The 13,166-nt window shown below is 46.4% G+C and overlaps 1 pseudogene across 1 annotated transcript in view; it reads right to left on the reverse strand.

Annotated features, from left to right (window-relative positions):
- LOC309664492 (dihydropyrimidinase-like) overlaps positions 1-6,602 on the reverse strand; it is a 77,965-nt pseudogene extending 71,363 nt beyond the window's left edge. The window contains exon 1 of the transcript XR_014268442.1: positions 6,308-6,602. The product of XR_014268442.1 is annotated as a dihydropyrimidinase-like (transcript). The remainder of the gene's footprint in view (positions 1-6,307) is intronic.
- Between the last annotated feature and the right edge of the window lie 6,564 nt (positions 6,603-13,166).

Genomic DNA, 13,166 nt, shown 5'->3' on the forward strand with positions numbered 1-13,166 from the left:
TGTTTTATTTTAAGCTTTTACGTGTGAACAGATCCTCAGGGCTCAGGAACGCATGACTCTCACTATAACATGAAATTCCTCTATTAGATGCAATGAAGCATAACAGAAAAATTGCAGTGTCCTCCCTCAACTGTCACTTGACATCTGAGAAAAAGCACAGAACGGTGTTGAGGAGAAGGCTCTGGGGAGTTGCTGAGGCTCACCTATTGGAAATGCAGCCCAGCGATGCCAGCAATTATAAATGGTTACTAAGCACAAGGGGAAATGCCAGATCAAAAATTGTTCACTCAAAAATAGTCACAAATTGTCCAAGTTATTAAGTCTACAAGTCCAAAAGTCCACTGTATATAATTTATTATTAAAGCCAAGATAAATTAGAACCCCATATACCTCCAATCTGTCTGCCATTGCGAGCAAAGACCACAGTTTTCATCTCTATAACCCCAACCATAATGCCTGGCTCGTAGTGGGTTCCCAAGAACTATTTGTTGACTGAATTCACGGAACATAACTATCAACTTGAAAATTCCTTAGCTTAAGGTTATTCCATATTAGACGGCAGTGACAAGGTCCAGAATGTGTCACCGCGGCATAAAAATCATTTTGAGCTGAAGGCATTTGAGAATAGGCTTTTTTTCCTGGACTCCCTTACCTGCCTAAAAGCAGAGCTTTTCAAAAGAACTGAATTGTCATAAATGCCTTTCCAGGAAGATGACTCTTACCACCTGAGACTAGAAGCCTGCACTGCACCTAAATCGACCTCGTCATGAACTATCGTATGTCCATCTATTCCCCTAAGAACCCACTGGTCTTTCCTAAAAGTCATTTGCTTTTCCGTAAGTGCCCTTCTTCCCCTCCCCTTCCCTTGTTAAGGTGATATAGAAGCCCCAAATTCTAACTGCCTCCTTGAAGCACATTTTTCTGTGAACTTGCACTGCATGTACATGAATTTTAAAAATCTGTCTTTTCTCTTGTGAATCTGTCTTTTGTCAGTTTAATTTGTGGGCCCCCAAAAACTAAACATAAGAGGTTAGAGGAAAAATTTTTCTTTCCCGACAGCAACGTCAAGGAAACCTTGAATCCTGACTACCCCTGTCAGACACTGAAGGCATGCAGTCCAGATAAATGAGGGAGAAAACAAGCAGTGGAAGTGAAAAGCCTGCAAAACTCAAGTATGAAAACTGAAAGAAGGCAAGTCCCAGATTCTGTAAAATTCAGTGAAAGGATTCCTAACACACAATACCTTCAATAGGCCGAAAGCCCTATTTAATGTCAAGTGGTTGCAAATTAATCTTTGAGGTGGTTTTATTTTCTTCCTCTGATTAGTGCAAAGATTAACTTTGTAATCAGTAAATAGCCACTGAAGGAAATGACAGAATTATACACTCTTACAGCTGGAACATGGAAGTTATTAACACAAGAATGTTCAAAGCTCAGCCTTACAAGCAATTAAAAAAATGCTTGTTTAAAAACATTACGAAATTCTATGTTTTTCCTATTAAATTAGCATAGATTTTTAAAAAGTCAATATCCACAATTAGCTAGGATGCAGTGAGATGGGAATTAGGATGTACTGCTGTGAGGAGGGCATAAATTGAAAGGCAATTTGGATGTGTGTTAGACTCCTTTAGGATGGATCTAACACTCACTGGCCCAGGCATTTCACCCTGAGGGGTGATTTCTACGTCAATCATCAGGAATCTGAGTGATGAATTACGTCACAACATTGTTATGCACAAGCCAAAAAAAGCTGGAAACCACCAAAATGTCCAACACGAACAAGATGAGAGTGGAGCTGTTAACAGTTGGGGAAACAGAGGATGAAAAATGGGTCGAGCACTTGAAGTTTGAGGCGCCTGTGGGACATTCATTGTCGATGGGCAGAAATGGAAGCCTGATGCGGAAGAGATACAAGACCAGAGAGAAAGATCTGGGACTTAGCCTCGGAGATGTCAACAGGCCACAGAAATCACGTTCTCTGACGACAGTGAAGGCCGTGGGGGAAAGGTTTAACGAACAAGGCTGATTCCAAAGTGTACGCACCATTTAGTAGAAGGAAAAATGTTTATATGTGCCCCCAAAAAGAAAAATCTGAAAGGAAAATGTTAAAAGCAAAATGCTGAAATTATAGATGATTTATATATTATTTTTCTTTATACTCTTCTGTATTTTCCTTTTTTAAAAAAAAAAAAGCAGTGTCTTCATTCAACTATGTATGATCAGCGAATATAATGCTCCAGCATTTTCCTGAATGATAAATATATGTATTTTTCATTACTTAGAAAAAAAATTTAATCCGAGATGTTCTAACTATTGCCTTGTTTTACAGATACGGAAATGCTGACAACACCAGTAGAGGAAGTGACTTGCCCAAGGTCATGCAGTCAGCATGCACAGCTTCTGAAAACCATCCTGGAGCGCCAGCAAGAAACAAAATAAGGGATTTGGTTTGTAACCAAGCTCTCTGAATCACAGCTCTTCTACCAGGTGAGGAAGCTCTATAAATACAACCATAAATATGTGCTTAATCATGTACCTTCCACTGCCTTATGATAAGTAATCACCTCCATGGCATTTTACCAAAATGTTCCAGAGCAAAGTATAATTTTCTCTCTTGATAATTTTGAGGACTTTTTGTCCTTTACAAGAAAAAGTGTTCTGCATTTTCTCAATTAAAAAAAAAAAAAAAAAAAAAAAAAAGATCCTTTTGCCAGCTACTGATGCTGCCAGGTTTTCAATGTGAGTCCACCCACGCCAAGCTGTATCTATGTCTGAATACAAATACGTATATTTGAAGACTGGCCAAGTCCTTTTAATTCATTCTCTTATCACAGGATGTAGTAAAAGCAAAGTCGTATTTCCTTCAAGTTTATCTAATTTTCAATACCCATTTGAATAAAAAAGTCCCACTGTCTTTCACGATGGATACTGAATTACTGGAAGACCACTGTACATCCAGTCTAGACCAACAAAATGAAATATGATTTCTTTAAAGCAGAACGCTATTTCCATTACTTACATCAGATGGAAAGCTTTTACCTGTAATTAACTAAATCAATTATAAGCTTTAAACCTACCTCTGACACGAATTAGATTTCCAAAATATGTAACCTTTGGTTGACCTATATTTCATTTTTAAAACTGGGGTCCATCACAATCTAGTGATCAATACATAGACCACCACAAATAGTATCCCTTCTGTTTGTCAGATATTATAAATGATTAGCATTATGCTTGCAGGAAGCACACAGCTATTGGTCTAACCTTTGGGGGCCCATCTCCTGAAAGCATGATATATCGTTCTTACTTTATGGCTTTCTGTACTTAAGGTACCCATTTCTGTAGCCTTAGGGATGATGTGGCTATAAATGCACGTATAAATGTCTCACAAACCCACACCATGACATGTGTATTTATTTTGACAACCTTAACTGCCTCCAGTGTCGGGAAGGTAAAGAAGGGCTAGTGTATTTCTGAAAGATGACTTTGCTCTGTCTTTGACAAAAGACTTCTCACAGTAACACACACCTTACATTTACAGCTTTTTCATCTACCTACTGCCATTCTGACGAATCTAAACATTAGACTTTTTTTCAATCATCATTTCAGAAAGGAAGAGAACCTAGTAGGTAAGAGCTCTAGGGATGGCAGGCAGTCCTGAATTTGAAGAGCCACTCTACCACTTACCAGGTGTGCGACCTTGGGCAAGTGACTTAAGTTTCAGTTTCTTCAATTGCGAAGAGTAGACAATGGCACCTGGGATTGTTGGAAGACAATGCACAGTTTAGCACAGTGTCTAGTACATAGCACGGACTTGATAAAGTAAATGTTACTTAACAGTATTCATAAGATGTTTTTCAAGTTTGGTATATAGTATGATGAGCATTTACAAAAGACTTCTTTGTCCCTGTTTCCCCAAACCAGAAACTCCATCAACATTGCCTTGGGAATTATCGTGAAGACTCTAGAAAAGAGGACAAAATAACTCCACAATGCCCTTCTTTCAGAACTCAGGCCAATACTTTAATGCTCATGTTTATCTGTATTTACCTGGCTGGTTCCATTTTACGGAGCCTCATCTGTTTGGGGGATGGGGATGTCCTGGGATTCAACCAACCAATTTTGCAGTAGACTTTTGCAACTTGGCCCTTTTGTGAGTACTGTTTAATGTTCCACGTGAATTTAGTCTTTGCTAAATCTTTGACCTTATCTCGGACCATATCATTTTCCGCTTGTGATCCTAAGCTCATGAAAAACATGTTTTCCTTTAATGTTTTGACAACCTTTAAGTACAGAAACGCCTACAGAATCAACTGGTGAGTAAGTTCTTTCAAATGGTGAGAACAGACTATATATATATATATATATGCTACAAAAACCTGCCTTCTAAGTATGGAACCGTAAATCTCTCCACACTGGAATCCCAGAATGGCCAAGAACAGATAGAAAACTAAGAACCACCTCCCAGGGTCTTGGGGCATGCACAGATAAACTTGAGAATGAGAAGGAATGTCCTGCCCTGGCAACATTCTAACCCCTCTTCTTGGCTGCTTCATCTGGAACCCTGATCAGAGAAAGGGAAATAATGAGGGGGAATAACGCTAGTGGGTCTGGTGACTGATGGTCAGCCATAGCAGCAGGTCCCCACTTGGCAAACGGGGGTGTCAATGGAATGCCCTGCCATCAGCAATGCACTTAGTGAATGATGAGTCTGTGATAACAGAAAGTGCCTGTACTATAATTGAATACAACAGGTTACAAAACTTTTGTAATACAGGTACACACATTCATACACACATGCACAATACAACCTCAATTATGTAAAATAAAGCATATGAAAACCATAAAGACAATACACCAAAACATGGGTTGTCACTGACTGGGAGATTATGGGTAATACTTCTCCTCTTTCTACTTTCCTATTATTTTTTTCCAATTGTCTATAATCGTGTATTGCTTGGATAGCTAAAAAAACGTATTTTAAATGTCAACATAAATTCAATGAAATTTAGCAAATTTCACGTTTTAGCAAGAGAGAAAAATGAATACTCTTCAAAACAGATAACGATCCTTCCTACAAACGACTTTGACCATTGGCCTAATGATAAAGGTTGATAATTAGTAAATAGGAGGACGCTTTGCAAATGTTGGCGTCAGCAGCCTGCCCCAGACCCCTCTCTCTGGGTCAGAGGGTTCTTTTTTCTGTGAAACATTCTGGTCTATCCTAGAGGGCTGGGGAACGTGGAGGGAGAGAGGTGTAAGGAGAGTAAAACGGTTAGAAATCGGTTGGGTAACGGATATATCCTCAAAACTGCTCTGAAAGTGTTTGCAGCCTGTACCTGCACTAAACAGCCCGATCTGTTTCACACACACCAGGGCGTGGCCCACGAGGAAAAACCCGCGCATCCGTGAGTGACATTTTAGACCTTAAGGGTATCGATACTTCCACTTTGCAAGAAGCCGTTGCTCCTTTGGCTTGGCCAAAGCCGGGCTGATGCCACCGAGGAGGGCCACCTAGAAGAAGGAAGCTCAGCGTGGGCGCCTTGACCCCGCTCGGGTCTCCGCGGCTCGCTCCCGCCCCCTCAGGCCGCCGCGCCTCGCTCCCGCCCCCTCAGGCCGCCGCGGCTCGCTCCCGCCCCCTCAGGCCGCCGCGCCTCGCTCCCGCCCCCTCAGGCCTCCGCGCCTCGCTCCCGCCCCCTCAGGCCGCCGCGGCTCGCTCCCGCCCCCTCAGACCCCGCGCCTCGCTCCCGCCCCCTCAGGCCGCCGCGCCTCGCTCCCGCCCCCTCAGGCCCCCGCGGCTCGCTCCCGCCCCCTCAGGCACCCGCGCCTCGCTCCCGCCCCCTCAGGCCGCCGCGGCTCGCTCCCGCCCCCTCAGGCCGCCGCGCCTCGCTCCCGCCCCCTCAGGCCGCCGCGCCTCGCTCCCGCCCCCTCAGGCCGCCGCGCCTCGCTCCCGCCCCCTCAGGCCCCCGCGCCTCGCTCCCGCCCCCTCAGGACGCCGCGCCTCGCTCCCGCCCCCTCAGGCCCCCGCGCCTCGCTCCCGCCCCCTCAGGCCCCCGCGCCTCGCTCCCGCCCCCTCAGGCCGCCGCGCCTCGCTCCCGCCCCCTCAGGCCGCCGCGGCTCGCTCCCGCCCCCTCAGGCACCCGCGCCTCGCTCCCGCCCCCTCAGGCCGCCGCGGCTCGCTCCCGCCCCCTCAGGCCCCCGCGCGACGCCGGCGCGAGCCGGCCCGGCCAGACCCCGGGGGGCAGCCTCAGAGGCGGCTGAGGACTCGGCGGGCATCCCGGGGTGCAGGGCGCGGCGAGGCGGGTACCTTGGTGCCCTGGTAGAAGTCGTCCACGGACCGCGAGCCCATGAAGGGGAACTCCATGTGCGTGTGCGTGTCGATGCCGCCGGGCAAGACCAGCTTGCCGGCGGCGTCTAGGACCCGCAGCCCGGCCGGCGCGTCCCCGGGCGGCAGCAGGTCGCGCCCCAGCGCCCGCACCAGACCGTCCTCCACCAGCACGTCGGCCACCTGCGAGGAGTCGTCGTTGACCACGCGCCCACCGCGTATCAGGAGCCGCGACGGCGCCGCCATGGCGAGGGGCGCACACACTGCGGAGCCGCCCTCCTTCCGGCGGCACGGGGCGGGCGCTCTGGCGGGGCTCCGGGTTTATCAAGGACCCGCTGCGAGGGGGTGGGGGAGGAGCGGCTCCACCCCCGGGGGGCTGGGCCTGCGCGAAAGGCTGGGGCGGGCGCAGAGGTCAGCGGGGGTCTGACCTGAAAGTTCCGCCGCCCTGAATCCAGGTGTACGTCCAGACCCTGGATGTGCACCGAGATTTTTTCCCTTCCAGTCATTGGAAGGGAAAAATCTTGGAGGCACTTTTAAAGACGAGGGACGTTTGTTTTCCTTTCTAAGAAAAGGCACTTTGGGGAAAGAAATCCACCTCATTTCTTCCCTTTATGAAGAGTGTGTCTGTACCAAAACGCAGAGAGACAGGCAGAGAGAGAGAGGAAGGGAGGGAGACAGACAGACACCACCAGCAGCAATGAAAATACCCACGCCCCGAAGAACCACTTGATCTGGATTTCCTTTTAAATATTCTTAACTATGTGAGGAACAAAGATAAATGACATTCTCGTCGTCAAGGAGCTAAGAGCCAACAGTGACACACGTACATATTTCAATGGATAACAATAAAGAAACCAGAAAATTCTACCTTCGAGAGAGGCTAAAGATACGAGTTTAGAGGAAAGGGGGAGTTTATTTCTGCCTTGAAGGAAATTAGATATGGAAGATTTCACAAAGAGGTATCTGAAGCAGGACGCAGAGGACGTGGACATGGAGAGAGGAGGGGTGGGAAGAGGGACGATGCTCTGGGTGAGGGAACAGCTGGATAAAGGCACCAAGAAGGTGATGGCAAGTTGAGTGTGACCTCCACGTGGTCAAGCTGAGGGGATAGGGTTGGACAGCTGTGGACCACCCCCTTCCTCCCAGGTGAGAAGGATGAAGAGAAGACAGAGGAGGAGCCGTGAGAGAGAAGGGAGCTCGGGGAGCCCTGCGTGGGGAAGACGGCAATGCGGGATTTCAAGAGCACCGAGATCGAATGCCGCAGGAAGCGTGGGGAGCGTGGTGGACGCATGCTGCTGCATCGTCTATTCTCTTCCTCGTTCTGCCAACAGTCACTGGAGTTTCTTTAGCAGGAAATCCTCCCCGTGCATTCTCAGAACACTCGCCTGGGTGGAACTGATGGGACCTCCGGCTCTGGGACTGATCTGCTTATCTAAGCACTTCCAATCACAGCAGGAAGTCCTCACGGCCACGGTGATGTGTTCGGGGATGACACGGGTCCCAAGAAGACTAACTGTGCTCAGTGAGAGCTGATCCTAACTTGTGTTAGGTTGAGCAGATGAGGGGCTTTCTCTTTCCTGCTGGACTTGAATCCTGGAGGGAGTAAAAGACAACAAGGGACTAGTCCTGTGAACAGAGCCAACACAGAGAACAGGAAGGAGAGATGGAGAGGAACTGGGTTCTCATGACACCGTTGGTGCTCCTGGAACCAGCCATGCCTGATGTCCCCTCTTTCAGACTCTCCAGTGTTTGCTTCAGCTGGTTTACTTTGGTTCTTTTGTCCTTTTCAACCATCAACTGACAGAGGATGGGAAGGTACTTCGAGTTTGGGGAGTAGGTGGTCGGTCACATGTGACCTCGGAGATGGCATTTTTAATAGTGGAATGCAAGGTGTTATTATTATCAAATTTCCTCAAGTCTCAGATCACACAAACCGCAAAATGATTAAAAATTAGGAAACATCAATAAAGTGCCATAGATTTGGCTGTCAAGCCAGGAATAAGAAGCCCAAGAAGGTTATGCAATTATTGTCCAAAGACCATTGTGTAAAGATGAAAAGAATAATACTAAATATGCAACTCTGCCAAGCTACACACATAACAGCACTCTAGGAAAGTAAGATTGGGTGTCAGGGTGGTTGTGACATCCTTTCTGAAGCTCAGATGATGATTTCAAAGGTTTCTTTATCTCAGACACTTTATATCACAAAATGCCCTGTAACACAATGCAGCATAAACTCTCCACATTTAATTAACTCAAACTTGATCAGAAGAGGGGATTTGTAGAATGTCACTGAGGCAGGAGGAAATAGCTCATTGAGATTCACTGACCGCACAGAAGAGAGTGTTGGGTAAGTTTAAGGAGAAAAGCCAGCTCGCAGAAAGAAGGTGTCTTCCCCCTTTCTGGCCACCACTGTCCAGACGCTGGGCATGTCTAGATGCCGGATGTCGTCCACCAGCTTGCCGGGTGGGAGGCGAGCAAACGTGCTCAGAGGGGAAGCTTGTCCTCAGAAACCCCTCACCTCCCTTTTCTCTGCCCTACTCAGCCACCTCTGCACCCAGACACACGGGCCCTCAGTGGGCATGAAACAAGTAATCCCAGACACGATGATCTTGGCACTGGAGGAAGGCGGGAAGCAAGCCTCCTGCTGTTTTGCCTTCTTCTTGCTGGAGAAAGAATCAGTTTGATTAACTAACACACCAAAGTGTGTCTGAGGACCCATGACTCCTTAGAGGACTCATTTTAAAGGAGGGTTACAAAGGTTGTGAAAGCTTAACCCACAGAAACATGTCTACTTTGAAGTGTAGGTGAGAGCAATTGGAAAGGAAGGCCTTCCCAGCCCTGACTGATGGTCTAAAGGGACAGAAAGGCAGAGCAGAAAAGGGTGACTTCCTTCACTGAGCAGCTCGGGGTTTTGGGGAAACAAAGCCACCAGGCCCAGGTGTATTTAAGTCCTCTGAAGCCCTGGAGTCACTGAGTTTGCTTTCCCTACTCTCCTAACCCACCCCCACTCCTACTCCAGGCCCCTGTGGCTCTGAGGGGATTTCAGGGTATTGTTTCCTCTGGAGGAAAAGCTGTCCGTGGGGCAGAAAGAGCAGACAACGAGGGTGTGTGAGCCAGAGTGAGCAAGGAGAGAGGGGGCAGAGCCGGGCGTCTCCAGTGCGCCCCAGCTGGGGGCTCTGGGCAGCCCCAGTCCCCTGACCCTCGCTGGGATCAAGGTCCCTGGCAGGGTGATGAGGTTATACCTGAATCAGCGATAGGAGAGGCAGGTAGGCAGCATGGATGGGAATTAGGCGTCTAATCCTGGCTCTGATGCAAGCTTCTGGTGTGAGTCTGGGCAACCCACTTACTCTTAGGGCCTCTCTCTCCTCAACTGAAAAATGAGGAGCTAAGTTGACAAGAGCTCGTAAGACCCAGCCTTTGCACTTTTAAAAGTCTTGTGATTCTGTGAACAGGGACAAGACGCCCATCCACGGAGTGCCTGGCATAGTCCTAGAGCTAAACTCTTCTCAGGTCTAGATAAGGGAAATGGAGACCAAGAAGGACTTGCCTTCTAGATTTGGGGCTCTTTTATTTCTGGTCCCTCCACTGAAGCAGAGGGGATGTGCTAGGAAAGGGTGCCAAGCACAGAGTGTAAATCCAGATGTAGGTCATGGGGGGACGATGCTTGGTGGGACCTTTCGGTCATGAGCAGGGACAACATCTTTCTCTCTGGCAGCCGGCAGTGGTCTCTGTAGGACCAGAGAGAGAAAGGTGGCCACTGCACAACTCCAGAGGGCACTCTTCCCTGAACCTCCCAGGCAGAAAGAGGAAATAATAGCCCTGAATAACAATACCAGCATCGGGAGCTAAGGTTTATTGAGTACTTGAATCAAGTCAGTACTGGGCCAAATGCTTCACATGCCTTATTTTACTTCGTCCTCCGCAACACCTCTTTGAGCTAAATACTATTTCCCTGTTTAACAGATGAGCCTTTTGAGGTAAAAGGACCTGCTCAAGGTCACCTAACAGTAAATGCTGGAGGTAAGCCTTTCATTCCGGAACCTGTCATTTACTCATTATGTGAGTCCAAACTCTAAAGCCAGGTTCAAATCCTGGCTGCATTTGGGCCTCAGGTTACGTACATGGATGAGCGTAATCCCGGAATGAACTCCTACATCCATCACTCTTTATACCTCGAGCACTTGTGACATGGGGCTGCAAAGCTGCTTCAGATTGTTATCTAAATATTGGGGAGCTGGTCTATGTTTTTGCTCAGATAACTAATGTCATGAGGGTTTAAAAAAAGTGCTCCATCCTGTAACAAACAAATTTAGTGAGTCCAGATCTAATATACCAATACTGACCTGCCTTGGGGGAAAACTTTCAGGACATGCCACCTAGATAATCCAGGATGATCTCTTCATTTCAATAAATCCTTAACTTTGCCACATCTGCAAAGTCCCTTTTGCCATGTAAGGTAACTTTCCCAGGTTCCAGGGACTAGAAAGATATCTGGGTATCTTCGCGCCCCGTAATTCAGCCTATGACAGTGCCTATCAGTGTCCCCCCTTGAACAAAAAGACGCTGCTTTCTCAAGGGATGGCCTAGGAGCACCAAGCTCGGCTCAAAGGTTTCTTCTGCCCTTTCTGCCAGCAGCACTAATGTATGCTTCCAGAAACTCTCTTGCCCCTTGACCTCATGCGTACTGTGCCACGGTTTCCAAGTTACTTTGAGCTTTCCTAGCAAACTATATTTCAGCAGTGAAATAATACTCAAGGAAATAGAGGAAGCGCCCCCTTGATTAGAAAAAATGTAATAAAGTAAAATTAAAAAGCTTGTACTTTGGAGCCAAATTGATCTAGATTTGAGTTCTGGTTTTATCACCTATCATCTGTGGATTCTTTGGGTTTTTTTTTTGGCTGTGTTGGGTCTTCGCTGCTGCGCACAGGCTTTCTCTAGTTGCGGCGAGTCGGGGCTACTCTTCGTTGCAGTGCACGGGCTTCTCATTGCAGTGGCTTCTCTTGTTGTGGAGCACGGGCTCTAGGTGCGTGGGCTTCAGTAGTTGCAGCATGCGGGCTCAGAAGTTGCGGCACGCAGGCCCTAGAGCACGCAGGCTTCAGTAGTTGTGGTGCGCGGGCTCAGCAGTTGTGGCTTGTGGGCTTAGTTGCTCTGCGGCATGTGGGATCTTCCTGGCCCAGGGATTAAACCCATGTCCCCTGCATTGGCAGGCGGATTCTTAATCACTGCACCACCAGGGAAGTCCACATCTGTGGATTCTTGGTTGAGTTTCTTAATGGTCCTAAGCCTCTTGGTTTTTTTTTTTTTGGGGGGTTTGTTGTTTTCTTTTGTCTGTTTGTTTTGTTTTGTTTGTTTTGTTCGTTTTTTGAATAGTGGTAGCAACCCATTAAGGGCTGTACACTTTAAATGAGATAATTCATGTAAAGCCCATAGCATAGTGCTTGTTAGATATTATTTTTAGCAAAACCAACTGTTTCATTTCTCTATGCTAGCATTTTCTTCTTATTAATAGTTTCACTTTTTAAAATGTGAGATCCACAAGCTTATGAAATTATTTTACTGATCTTGAGAAGAACTTTTTCCAGCTTTATGGAGATGTAATTGACACATAACACTGTGTAAGTGTAAGGGGTACATGTAATAATTTGATATATGCATATATTGTGAAACGTTTACCACAATAAGGTGAGTTAACACATCCATCACCTCACATAGTTACAACTTTGTGTACGTGTGTGTGGTGAGAATATTTAAAATTTACTCTTCCAGCAACTTTCAAGTACGCAACACAGTACTGTTAACTCTAGTCACCAAGCTGTATATTAAGTCCCCAGAACTTATTCATCTTATAATTGGAAGTTTGCACCTTTTGACCACCTTCACTCATTTACAGCCCTGCCCATGACAATCACTAATCTGTTCTCTGTTTCTATGAGTCTGGTTTTGTTAGATTCCACATATGAGTGAGATCATATGTGATCATATGTGGTATTTGTCTTTCTCTGATCTGTTTCACTATGAGCATAATATCCTCACCGTCCATCCACGTTGTTGCAAATGGCAGGATTTCCTTCTTTTTTTTCTGAATAATATTCCATTTGTTGACCTGAAACAAATAGACTGCCAGATATTTCTCCAGCAAAGATGGGTTTATTTGGGATCAGCAAAGGATTGCAATTTGGGGTCTCCAGCCATGGCAAGCCACTGGGCAAAGGAAGGAACAGGCTTTAAGAGAGGGAAAAAGAAGCAGGGAGGGCTACAGTGAACAAAGAGTGCATGGCTTTTCCTTGGCTGAGTCCTTGCCAGGAATGAGGAGGAGTCATTATTCCTGCGGGGCTCTGCTATAGGTGCAGGAGGTGAGAGCGCCCCTCTGGTCTCCCAGCTGTATTTGATTGAGGTTTCTGTTTATTAATTTTACACACACACACACACAAAATATATATATATATATATATATATATGCCACATTTTTATCCATTCATGTGTTAATGGACACTTTTATGTTTTGGCTATTGGAAACAATGCTGCAATGAACATGAGAGTGCAGAAACCACCATCTCTGAGATTTCATTTTGAGAAAGTTTTATTTTTTTAAGAGTCAAGAGTAAATCATTAAAAAAATTACTTGGACTTTGCTACACAGACCAAAGAGGGTTTGAATATGCATTTTATATATTTAATTTCTTAACAAAAATTAAAGTAAAGCACATAGAGCAAAATCCATCTTTTCAAGTGTACAGTACTATGAATTCTGACAGAAACACGCTGTCATGTAACCACCACCACAATCAAGACAGAAGATATTTCCATCACTCAGAAAAGTTTCCGGGTGCCCCTTTGC

This window comes from Balaenoptera physalus (assembly GCF_965194825.1).
Source record: "Balaenoptera physalus genome assembly, chromosome: 7".
NCBI lineage: Eukaryota > Metazoa > Chordata > Mammalia > Artiodactyla > Balaenopteridae > Balaenoptera > Balaenoptera physalus.